The sequence below is a fragment of the Mus musculus genome, chromosome Y, assembly GCF_000001635.26.
Source record: "Mus musculus strain C57BL/6J chromosome Y, GRCm38.p6 C57BL/6J".
Classification (NCBI taxonomy): Eukaryota; Metazoa; Chordata; class Mammalia; order Rodentia; family Muridae; genus Mus; species Mus musculus.
In genome coordinates, this window is record NC_000087.7 from 43004526 (window position 1) to 43014590 (window position 10065).

The following is a 10065-nucleotide window of genomic DNA, read 5'->3' on the forward strand; positions in this document are numbered from 1 at the left end:
ACAGTCATCGAAAGTCTTTGTAAGAAGGAATATGTTGCTTCCTTGTCTCTCCTGAATGAACACAAACTATGAAAATAAAAAAATAAAAATAAAATAAATCTCTGAAAATTAATTGAAAATTGGTAATCATTGCAGGAAACATACTTCACTGTATAAGGTACCAGATACCTTTACCTTGGACCGAAGTTTATATGGCAACATCACAGTCGGCCTCAAGTAGTTTCTGTACTCCTCTTGCAGTAGGGCTTCAGAGATTTCCTTTCCAACATGGGGCTCATATTTTCCAATGTTAACTTACTTTTTCTCACTACACTGAATAGAATGTCAGAACTCTCCTAGAACTAACACTGCCCTAGAACCTATTAGCAAAGTGTGGCCCAAAACATGTATTATTATACCTTACATTGAATATTCCTACCATGTAGCTTTGAGCCTTTATTTCCTTAAAAGGCTTTTAGACCATGAGAGAATTATACCACTTATTCTACATAAAAGGGCATCTAACATTCCCTGTCTTCTCAGTAGGAGTATGGGTCTATTGTCTACTTCCATTTACCAAGTGGATTTTAAACATTCAGTTTCAGCAAAAGGGGCCTTGGGAAATCAAATTCTAATAAAAGGACTCTCAGAAGTAGCTTCTGTGTAGAAGGGGAGTTTCAGACCTCCACCCTCTGTACTAGGACACTTCAGATCCACCAGTGCAATTAAAGAACCACCATAGATTCTCTACTGGATTTGCCTCACAAATACCCCGATCAACTAAGTTTGCTTTAAACATATCCCATTTGTCCAAGATATCCACACAACACATATGTGAACAATGTCATCTCACATTTCTCCCCTTTTAGATGATAGGGCAGAAAATTAAAAAAAAAAACAAAAAAAAAAAACTGAAATTGTCTCCCATATCTTGTGCCTCAAAATTGGTCATCAAAATGCCCCATTACTATCTTTTATTCACAGATGTGTGCAGCTGAAAACAGCCTTGTGGAAACATCAATTCTTACATAACTACTTATCACGTTGGGAGATTGTTGTGACCATTGCCTGGACACTCAATGTTGTTACACAGGGTATGTATATGGGGAAATTTCTTGGAAGCTAGTGAGGAAGAGTCTGAATAGTCTTACAGTTCCCAGTGGAGTCTAGGAACTTCCCATGATGTCCATAACTGAACTGGATATTTCTTACCTGGAAAATAAGACTTGGGACCTCTACTTTAGGATCCAAGATTTTCATGATTTCCCCTCTGTTGAATGTGGTCTTAGAATGTTTCATTCTGAGAAGAGGTTCTCAGAACTCTTCTATTCTTAAGATGCCTCTCGCACTCCTTACTTTTTGAAGTAGCCAAGAGAACTAACCTGGGTGAGGCTCATTGAGCCTCAGTCTTTTCCTTCCCCCAAATATGGCCTTAGATCTTGGTGACATCTGCAAGGTTGAACATTAACTCCTGTATTTGACCAAAGGAAGGTCAAAATTTCCTTTATACTAAATGTGAAATTAGATATGCTCTGTTGAATCCTCAAGCATTCTCTTATGAGTTTGAAGTATATCAAATGTTTATTCTCTAAATAAGAAAGATTTAAGCTTTTCACCTTTTATAAGGATGGCGAGGGAAATATATTGTTGCTCTCTGTTTTGTCATCCCAGGCACTATGTATAGAATTATTGATTGGATCATATGCTATGCTATGCTCTGCAATCAAATTGAATAGTTGTTGTCCACATATGTACATATTATGATAAAATGAAGGAGTTAACCTAGCCATGGACAGACATTTAGGCTGGTTTAAAACGCTTGGGTTGTTGTTTGAACTCCCCCAGACTAAAAACACGATGTGGAACTTTTATCAACTAAGAAAGAGTTGAAAGTTCAACAGCAGTGGAGGAACTTCCTTTACTGAACAAGGTAAGAGGGACATTCATGTGCAACAGGATGTTGCATAGCAATAACCCTCTCCTCAACGATTTTCTAATGCATACCATTGTACAACCAGGCCTCATCATTTTCTCTTATTCCTAAGTGCCCAGTACTTCCTCTCTTCCCAAGTTAGCTCAGTCTTTTTTTTTTTCACTGAAGAGTGTGTCAGACCTGCCTCCTATGACTAAGGTTCCTACAGACCTTCTCTGTTCCCCAAAATGATCTAAAGTACCCATTTAGTGGAAATACCATCAACCTTTCTGCCTTTCAGTTTCTTTGAAAGGTGGACTTAGTCATTTCTCTTATGACAAAAGATGCCCCAGACCAGTGCCTGGCAAATACAGAACTGGATGCTCACAGTCATCCATTGAACAAAGCACACAGACCCCAATGAAATAGCCAGAAAAATACCCAGGGAGCTGAAAGGAACTGGAGCCCCATAGGAAGAACCTTAATATGATCTTACCAGTAACCTCAGCTCTCCATGGAACTATATCACCAATCAAAGAAAACACATAGTGGAACTTGTGACTCTAGCTATATATGTAGCAAAGGATGGCCTTGTAGGTCATCAATGGGAGGAGAAGCCCTTGGTACAGTGAAGGCTGTATGCCATAGTATAGGGCAATGCCAGGGCCAGGAAGAAGTAATAGGCTGGTAGTGGAAGAAACAAGCTGGAGTAGCCATCCTAATATCTGATAAGATTGACTTACAACCCAAAGTCATCAAAAAAGACAAGGAGGGGCACTTCATTCTCATCAAAGGTAAAATCATCAAAGAGGAACTATCAATTCTGAATATCTATGCTACAAATACAAGGGCAGCCACATTCATTAAAGAAACTTTAGTTAAGGTCAAAGCACACATTGCACCTCACACAATAATAGTGGGAGACTTCAACACACTACTTTCACCAATGGACAGATCAAGGAAACAGAAAGTAAACAGGGACATAGAGAAACTAACAGAAGTTATGAAACAAATGGATCTGACAGATATCTACAGAACATTTTATCCTAAAACAATAGGATATACCTTCTTCTCAGCACCTCCTGGTACCTTCTCCAAAATTGACCACATAATAGATCACAAAACAGGCCTCAACAGTTACAAACATATTGAAATTGTCCCATGCATCCTATCAGATCACCATGCACTAAGGCTGATCTTCAATAACAAAATAAATAATAGAAAGCCAACATTCACGTGGAAACTGAACAACACTCTTCTCAATGATATCTTGGTCAAGGAAGGAATAAAGAAAGAAAATTATGGACTTCTTAGAGTTCAATGAAAATGAAGCCACCTCATACCCAAACTTATGGGACACAATGAAAGCATTTCAAAGAGGAAAACTCATAGCTCTGAGTGCCTCCAAAAGGAAACTAGAGAGAGCATACATTAGCAGCTTGACAACACACCTAAAAGCTCTAGAACAAAAAGGAAGCAAATTCACCCAAGAGGAGTAGATGGCAGGAAATAATCAAACTCAGGGGCAAAATCAACCAAGTGGAAACAAGAAGAACTATTCAGAGAATCAACCAATCGAGGAGCTGGTTCTTTGAGAAAATCAACAAGATAGACAAACCTTTAGCCAGACTCACTTGAGGGCACAGGGAAAACATTGTAATTAATAAAATCTGAAATGAAAAGGGAGACATAAGAACAAAATCCTGAAGAAATCCATAAAACCATCAGATCCTTCTACAAAAGGCTATAGTCAACAAAACTGGAGAATCTGGATGAAATGGAGAAGTGTCTAGAAAGATACCAGGTACCAAAGTTGAATCAAGATCAGGTTAATGATCTAAACAGCCAGATATCCCCCAAAGAAATAAAAGCTGTCATTAATAGTCTCCCAACCAAAAAAAAAAAAGCCCAGTACGAGATGGGTTTAGTGCAGAGTTCTATCAGACCTTAAAAGAAGATCTACTCCCAGTTCTGCACAAACTATTCCACAAAATAGAAACAGAAGGTACTCTACCCAACTCATTCTATGAAGCCACAATTACTCTGTTACCTAAACCACAAAAAGACCCCACAAAGATAGAGAACTTTAGACCAATGTCACTTATGAATATTGATGCAAAAATCCTCAATAAAGTTCTTGCTAACCATATCCAAGAACACATCAAAACAATCATCCATCCTGACCAAGTAGATTTCATCCCAGGGATGCAGGGATGGTTCAATATACGTAAATCCATCAACGTAATCCAGTATATAACAAACTCAAATACAAAAACCACATGATCATCTCGTTAGAAGCTGTGAACGCATTTGACAAAATCCAACACCTATTCATGATAAAAGTCTTGGAAAGATCAGGAATTCAAGTCCCATACCTAAACATGATAAAAACAATCTACAGCAAACCAGTAGCCACCATCAAAGTAAATGGTGAAAAGCTTGAAGCAATCTCACTAACATCAGGGACTAGACAAGGCTGTCCACTCTCTCCCTACCTATTCAACATTGTACTTGAAATCCTAGGCAGAGCAATTAGACAACAAAAGGAGATGAAGGGGATACAAATTGGAAAGGGAGAAGTCAAAATATCACTTTTTGCAGATGATATGATAATATGTATACATGATACTAAAAATTCCACCAGAGAACTCCTAAGCCTGATAAACAGCTTCAGTGAAGTAGCTGGATAAAAAATTAACTCAAGTCAATGGCCATTCTCTACACAAGGACAAACAGGCTGAGAAAGAAATTAGGGAAATCAATGCAATCCCATCAAAATTCCAACTCAATTCTTCAATGAATTAGAAGGAGCAATTTGCAAATTCATCTGGAATAACAAAAAACCTAGAATAGCAAAAACTCTTCTCAAGGATAAAAGAACCTCTGGTGGAATCACCATGCCTGACCTAAAGTTTTACTACAGGGCAATTGTGATAAAAACTGCATGGTACTGGAATAGAGACAGACAAGTAGACCAATGGAATAGAATTGAAGACCCAGAAATGAACCCACACACCTATGGTCACATGATCTTCCACAAGAAAGCTAAAACCATCCAGTGGAAGAAAGACAGCATTTTCAACAATTGGTGCTGGCACATCAGGTTGTTATCATGTAGAAGAATAAGAATCGATCCATACTTATCTCCTTGTACTAAGGTCAAATCTAAGTGGATCAAGGAACTTCACTTAAAACCAGAGACACTGAAACATATAGAGGAGAAAGGGGGGAAAAGTCTTGAAGATATGGGCACAGAGGAAAAAGTCCTGAATAGAACAGCAATGGCTTGTGCTGTAAGATCGAGAATTGACAAATGGGACCTAACGAAACTCCAAAGTTTCAGCAAGGCAAAAGACACCGTGAATAAGACAAAAAGACCACCAACAGATTGGGAAAGGGTCTTTACCTATCCTAAATCAGAGAGGGGACTAATATCCAATATATATATATATATATGTTCATAGCAGCCTTAATTATAATAGCCAGAAGCTGGAAAGAACCCAGATGCCCCTCAACAGAGGAATGGATACAGAAAATGTGGTACATCTACACAATGGAGTACTACTCAGCTATTAAAAAGAATGAATTTATGAAATTCAAAGCGAAACGGATGGACCTGGAGGGCATCATCCTGAGTGAGGTAACACATTCACAAAGGAAATCACACAATATGTACTCACTGATTAGTGGATATTAGCCCAAAACCTAGGATACCCAAGATATAAGATACAATTTTCTAAACACATGAAACTCAAGAAAAATGAAGACTGAAGTGTGGACACTATGCCCCTCCTTAGAAGTGGGAACAAAACACCCATGGAAGGAGTTACAGAGACAAAGTATGGAGCTAAGATGAAAGGATGGACCATGTAGAGACTGCCATATCCAGGGATCCACCCCATAATCAGCATCTAAACGCTGAAACCATTGCATACACTAGCAAGATTTTATTGAATGGACCCAGATGTAGCTGTCTCTTGTGAGACTATGCCGGGGACTAGCAAACACAGAAGTATATGCTCACAGTCAGCTAATGGATGGATCACAGGGCTCCCAATGTAGGAGCTAGAGAAAGTACCCAAGGAGCTAAAGGAATCTGCAACCCTATAGGTGGATCAACATTATGAACTAACCAGTACCCTGGAGCTCTTGACTCTAGCTGCATATGTATCAAAAGATGGCCTAGTCGGCCATCACTGGAAAGAGAGGCCCATTGGACACGCAAAATTTATATGCCCCAGTAAAGGGGAACGCCAGGGCCAAAAAGGGGGAGTGGGCGGGTAGGGGAGTGGGGGTGGGTGGGTATGGAGTACTTTTGGTATAGCATTGGAAATGTAAATGAGCTAAATACTTAATAAAAAATTTAAAAAAAAAGAAATTAGGGAATCAACACTCTTCTCAATAGCCACAAATAATATAATATACCTAGGCGTGACTGTAACTAAGGAAGTGAAAGATCTGTATGACAAGAACATCATGCCTCTGAAGAAAGAAATTAAGGAAGAACTCAGAAGATGGAAAGATCTCCCATGCTCATGGATCGGCAGGATCAATATAGTAAAAATGGCTACCTTGCCAAAAGCAATCTACAGATTCAATGCAATCCCCATCAAAATTCCAACTCAATTCTTCAACGAATTAGAAAGAGCAATCAGCAGATTCATCTGGAATAACAAAAAACCTAGGATAGTAAAAACTCTTCTCAAGGATAAAAGAACATCTAGTGTAATCACCATGACCAACCTAAAGCTGTACTACAGAACAATTGTGATAAAAACTGCATGGTACTGGTATAGTGACAGACAAGTAGACCAATGGAACAGAATTGAAGACCCAAAGAAAAATCTACACACCTATGGTCACGTGATCTTTGACAAGCAAGCTAAAACCATCCAGTGGAAAAAAGACAGCATTTTCAACAAATGGTGCAGGCACAACTGGCGGTTACCATGTAGAAGAATGTGAATTGATCCATTTCTATCTCCTTGTACTAAGGTCAAATCTAAGTGGATTAAGGAACTCCACATAAAACCAGAGACACTGAAACTTATAGAGGAGAAAGTAGGAAAAAGCCTTGAAGATATGGGTACAGGGGAAAAATTCCTGAATAGAACAGCAATGGCTTGTGCTGTAAGATCGAGAATCGATAAATGGGACCTCATAAAATTACAAAGCTTCTGCAAGGCAAAAGACGCTGTCAATAAGACAAAAAGACCACAAACAGATTGGGAAAGGATCTTTACTTATCCCAAATCGTTAAGGGGACTAATATCCAATATATATAAATAACTCAAGAAGGTAGACTCCATATAATCAAATAACCCCACTAAAAAATGGGACTCAGAACTGAACAAAGACTTCTCACCTGAGAAATACTGAATGGCAGAGAAGCACCTGAAAAAATTTTCAAAATCCTTAATCATCAGGAAATGCAAATCAAAACAACACTGAGATTCACCTTCACACCAGTCAGAATGGCTAAGATGAAAAATTCAGGTGACAGCAGATGCTGGCAAGGATGTGGAGAAAGATGAACATTCCTCCATTGTTGGTGGGATTGCAAGCTTGTACAACCACTCTGGAAATCAGTCTGGCAGTTCCTCAAAAAATTGGACATAGTACTACCGGAGGATCCTGCAATACCTCTTTTGGGCATATATCCAGAAGATGCCCCAACCGGTAGGAAGGACACATTCTCCACTATGTTCATAGCAGCCCTATTTATAATAGCCAGAAGTTGGAAAGAACCCAGATGCCCCTCAACAGAGGAATGGTTACAGAAAATGTGGTACATTTACACAATGGTGTACTACATAGCTTTTATAGAAATTGAATTTATGAAATTCTTAGCTAAATGGATGGACCTGAAGGGTATCATCTTGAGTGAGGTAACCCAAGCACAAAGGCATTCTCACAATATGTACTAACTGATAAGTGGATATTAGCCCAGAAACTTAGGAAAACCAAGATATAAGATACAAATTGCTAAACACATTAAACTCAAGAGAAAGAAGACCAAAGTGTGGACACTTTGCCCCTTCTTAGAATAGGAAATAAAACACCCATGGAAGGAGTTACAGAGACAAAATTTGGAAGTGTGATGAAAGGATGGACCATCTAGTGATTGCCATATCCAGAGATCCATCCCATGATCAGCTTCCAAATGCTGACACCATTGCATACACTAGCAAGATTGTGCTGAAAGGACCCGGATATAGCTGTCTCTTGTGAGACTATGCCAGGGCCTAGCAAACACAGAAGTGGATGCCCACAGTCAGATATTGAACGAACCACAGGGCCCCCAATGGAAGAACTATAGAAAACACCCAAGGAACTAAAGGGAACTGCAACCCTATAGGTGGATCAACAATGTGAATTAAGCAGTACCTGGCAGCTCTTGTCTCTAGCTGCATATGTATTAAAAGATGACCTAGTTGTCCATCACTGCAAAGAGAGGCCCATTGGACTTGCAAACTTTATATGCCCCAGTACAGGGGAACGCCAGGGCCAAAAAGGGTATGTGTGTGGGTAAGGGAGTGAGGGGGGGCTTCATATGGGGGACTTTTGGTATAGCTTTGGAAATGTAAATGAGCTGAATAACTAAAAATGAAAAAAAAAAAGAACTGACCATAAATTTCACCAAAGGAGCAGGTTGTAATTTTAAGAAATAAAAACAAGTGGTTTTACTATTAAACAAAGAAAAAAATTATAATAGCTGAATGCTGGAAACAACCCAGATGTCCTTCAATGAAAAATATATACAGAAAATGTGGTACATTTACCCAGTGAAAGACTACTCAAGAGGCAGGCAGATTTCTGAGTTCAAGGGCAGCCTGTTCTACAGAGTGATTTCCAGGTCAGCCAGGGCCATACAGGGAGATCCTATCCCGAAAGAAAAAAAAAAAAGGAAACAAACAAACAAACAATAAAAAGAAAAACAAAAACAAAAACAAACAAAAAAAGACAACTCAGCTATTCAAAATGAGGATATCAGTTTTTTTTTCTTTTTTTTTCCAGGAAAATGCATGGAATTAGAAAATATCATCCTGAGTGAAGTAACCCAGACACCAAATGAGATATGTATGAATATATGGTATGTACTCACTGATAAGTGGATATTACCCAAAAAGTTCAGAATATCCATGAAGTATTCACAGACCTTGTGAAGCTTAAGAACAGGGAAAGCACAAATGTGGATGCTTCAATCTCCAATCTCACTTAGAACATGGAACAACATAATCATTGGAGGCAGAGGTATGGAGGGACATGTGTGAAACAGGGGAGGTGGAGGGAAGAAAAGGAGGCAGTATCTGGTATGAGGGAGACAGGAAAGAAGCCCTGAGGGCCAAGAAAATGAATATAAATATCTAGTAGTGTGACGTGGGGAATAAGAAGAACCACTACTAAATCCCAGACAGCATGGTTGTGGGAGGCTCTCGGGACCCAATGAAGATATTAGACGAAATTCCCAACAGCACTGTGATAGAACCTAAAGAGACCCTTTCAAGTACAAAGTAAAGTGGTCCTATTTGAATATATAGAAACATTCACATAATTTTTGCCCTTAGATATGCATATGTGTTCTATTATATCGTTTCATGTGTGGTAAATTGTGATTATGATGGCATATCTCTGATGTAGAGCCAGTTTGATTATGGTGATTTTTTTTCAATGTAGTATGAATCTTTTTTCTACTAAGTTTGCAAACCTGGAAACCACTTTTGAAAGGAGAGAAACAGCTTCTGAAAGTTGTCCCATGACCTGCACGTTCATGATGTGACGTATGCAACCACAGAAATGAAAGTATATATAGAGAAACAAAAATGTAGTTAATTTACAAAAGAAATTCTGTAGTCTGGTAGAACTCATTGTTAAATCCATCTAGTCCTGGATTTTTATGGTAATTTCCCTGCCATGATACCATTTCCACATTTCAAGAACATGAGTTCTTATATTGGTTTTCTTTTATCCCCTTCATTTAAATATGTAGGTAATATATACCTATATTTTTTTCATTTTCTTCAAGATTTTATAGTTTTTGTATTATTATTTCAGAATATTTTCTTATGTTTCATTGAATTTCTTTGGTATATGTTGAACTATACATGGTTTTGTTGACTTCTGTACTGTACTGTCCTTAGCAATAAACTGCCATCTAGTAGTATCATTTCTAC